At 38.0% G+C, this 3,530-nt stretch overlaps 1 non-coding gene across 1 annotated transcript; it reads left to right on the top strand.

The window, feature by feature from the left end:
* Nucleotides 1–672: 672 nt before the first annotated feature.
* LOC130963931 (small nucleolar RNA R71) lies at nucleotides 673–780 on the top strand. The gene has a single exon (XR_009080047.1). It is a non-coding gene; the product is annotated as a small nucleolar RNA R71 (small nucleolar RNA).
* The last annotated feature ends 2,750 nt before the right edge of the window (nucleotides 781–3,530 follow it).

The raw sequence follows: 3,530 nt of genomic DNA, 5'->3' as shown, positions 1-3,530 counted from the left end.
TTTCTTGCTCAGTTGACCCACTTGTCCTTCCAAATTTCTGATGGAGGACCTTGTTTCATTCATGAAACTTTGAGTGGTTTGATTAGATCAGAGACCATTGTTGCTAAGTCAGAGGTATTCTGCTTAGAACTCTGTCTGTTGCTGAGAAGATGATGGAAAAGGCTTGTTATTGCTAAACCTGTTCTTCCACCTTTATTATTATTGAAACCTTGTTGAGGTCTCTCTTGATTCTTCCATGAGAAATTTGGGTGATTTCTCCATGAAGAATTATAGGTGTTTCCATAGGTTCTTCTAGGTAATTCACCTCTTCCATTGAAGGGTTCTCAGGATCATAAGCTTCTTCCTCAGATGAAGCTTCCTTAGTACTGCCAGGTGCTTTTGCATTCCAGACAGACTTTGAGAAATCAAATTGACTGTTGAGTCAATATCTTGTTCTGAGCCAGTATGGCATTCAAGCATCAATCTCAAGAACTCCTTTCTTCTGACTAGTCCCATTGTTTACAGGATTCCTTTCAGAAGTGTACATGAATGGTTATTTGCAACCTTTCAATTAGCTCTTGAGCCTCTGCAGGCGTCTTCTTCAGATGAAGAGATCCTCTAGCAGAGCTATCCAAAGACATCTTGGATAGTTCAGAGAGACCATCAGAAAATACCTATGATGCTCCATTCAGAAAGCATGTCAGAAGGACACTTTCTGATCAATTGTTTGTATCTTTCCCAAGCTTCATAGAGGGATTCTCCATCCTTCTGTCTGAAGGTTTGGACTTCCACTCTAAGCTTACTCCCATTTTTGAGGTGGAAAGAACTTTGCCAAGAAGGCATTGACTACTTTTTCCAAGAGTCCAGGCTATCTTTAGGTTGTGAGTCCAACCATATTCTAGCTCTGTCTCTTACAGCAAAAGGGAATAGCACATTTGTAGACCTCAGGGTCAACCCCATTAGTCCTTGACTGTGTCACAGATTTGCAAGAACTCAGCTAAAAACGGATGAGGATCTTCCATTGGAAGTCCATGGAATTTGCAATTCTGTGCATTAGAGAAACTATTGAGGCTTAAGCTCAAAGTTGTTTGCTCCAATGGCAGGGATAGAGATGCTTCTCCCATAGAAGTTGGGAGTAGGTGCAGTAAAGTCACCCAGCACCTTCCTTGCATTGTTGGCATTGTTGTTGTTTTCGGCTGCCATGTGTTCTTCTTCTTTGAAGAATTCGGTCAGGTCCTCTAAAGAGAGTTGTGCTTTGGCTTCTCTTAGCTTTCTCTTCAAGGTCCTTTCAGGTTCAGGGTCAGCTTCAACAAGAATGCCTTTGTCTCTGCTTCTGCTCATATGAAAGAGAAGAGAACAAGAAGATGTGGAATCCTCTATGTCACAGTATAGAGATTCCTTAAGGTGTCAGAGGAAACAAAAAATAGAAGAAAGAAGGTAGAAGAATTCGAACTTGATGAGATAAAGTTCGAATTGTGCATTAAGAAGGAGTGGTTCTCCATAAATAGAAGGATGTGAGAAGGAGGGAAGAGAATTTTCGAAAATTAATTTAGAAAGATGTTAAAAACATTTTAAAAATTGATTGATAATTTTCGAAAATTGAAAGTGGAAAAGAAATCAAGTGATTTTTGAAAAAGATTTTGAAATTAGAAATCAAAAAGATTTGATTGAAAACTTATTTTGAAAAAGATGTGATTAAAAAGATATGATTGAAAAATTTGATTTGAAAACAATTTTAAAAGATATGTTTTGAAAACAAATTTTTAAAAGATTTGATTTTGAAAATTAGTGACTTGCCTAACAAGAAAAGATATGATTCAAACACTAAACCTTTCTCAACAGAAAAGGCAACATACTTGATTTGTTGAATCAAATCATTAATTGATAGTAAGTATCTTAAAAAAAAGAAAGAAATTGATTTTGAAAACATTTGATTGAAAAGACATGATTTGAAAAAAAAGATTTGATTTTGAAAAACTTGAAAAAAAATTGATTTGAAAACAAAATCTTCTCCCTTTGCCATCCTGGCGTTAAACGCCCAGAATGGTGCACATTCTGGCGTTTAACGCCCAAAATGCACCCTTTTTGGGCGTTAAACGCCCAACCAGGTACCCTGGCTGGCGTTTAGAAGAAGGACAGACTGGCGTTTAAACGCCAGTCTGTCCTTCTTCACTGGGCGTTTTGAACGCCCAGCTTTTTCTGTGCAATTCCTCTGCTGTATGTTCTAAATCTTCAATTCTTGGTATTATTGACTTGAAAAGACACAAATTAAAAATATTTTTGGATTTTCAATAATGAAGAATAATCAAAATGCAACTAAAAATCAAATAACAATGCATGCAAGACACCAAACTTAGCAGTTTGTATACTACTGACACTAATGAGAATGCATATGAGACACACAAAACACTCAAGTCAATTGAATTCAAAGATTAGAACACGAAAATCATCAAGAATTACTTGAAGATCATCAAGACACATGAATGCATGTAATTGACACCAAACTTAAGATGAGACTAGTGTCTCAACAAGAAACATAACATATTTTTGGTTTTTTTTATGATTTTTTTTTTATTTTTTTTGTGTTTTTTCGAAAATTAAGTGGAAAAAGATATCAAAATTCTTAATAAGAATTCCAGGAATCAGTGCAATGCTAGTCTAAGACTCCGGTCCAGGAATTAGACATGGCTTCACAGCCAGCCAAGCTTTCAAAGAAAGCTTCGGTCCAAAACACTAGACATGGCCAGAGACCAGCCAAGCCTTAGCAGATCACTGCTCCAAAAGCAAGATTGATAAAGATCAACAAGCTCTTGTGATGATAAGTGAAACCTCGGTCCATGAATTAGACATGGCTTCTCAGCCAGCCAGACTTCAACAAATCATCATGAAACTCTAGAATTCATCTTCAAGAATTTCGAAAAAAAAATACCTAATCTAAGCAACAAGATGAACCGTCAGTTGTCCAAACTTGAACAATCCCCGGCAACGGCGCCAAAAACTTGGTGCGCGAAATTGTGAACAATACTTTTCACAACTCTCATAATCCCCGGTCATGAACTCCAAAAAAACTTGGTTGTTCAATTCCATGGCATTACACAACTTCGCACAACTAACCAGCAAGTGCACTGGGTCGTCCAAGTAATACCTTACGTGAGTAAGGGTCGATCCCACGGAGATTGTTAGTATGAAGCAAGCTATGGTCACCTTGTAAATCTCAGTCAGGCAGACTCAAATGGGTATAGTGATAAACGAAAATAACATAAAAGATAAAGATAGAGATACTTATGTAATTCATTGGTAGGAACTTCAGATAAGCGCATGAAGATGCCTTCCCTTCCGTCTCTGCTTTCCTACTGTCTTCATCCAATCCTTCTTACTCCTTTCCATGGCAGCTTATGCAAGGGTTTCACGTTGTCATGGCTACCTCCCATCCTCTCATTGGAAATGTTCAACGCACCCTGTCATGGCACGGCTATCCATCTGTCGGTTCTCAATCAGGCCGGAATAGAATCCAGTGATTCTTTTGCGTCTGTCACTAACGCCCCGCCTTC

This window comes from Arachis stenosperma, chromosome 2, assembly GCF_014773155.1.
Source record: "Arachis stenosperma cultivar V10309 chromosome 2, arast.V10309.gnm1.PFL2, whole genome shotgun sequence".
Lineage (NCBI taxonomy): Eukaryota > Viridiplantae > Streptophyta > Magnoliopsida > Fabales > Fabaceae > Arachis > Arachis stenosperma.
The sequence above is the reverse complement of the archived record's forward strand: the minus strand, read 5'-3'. Positions and strand labels throughout refer to the sequence as shown.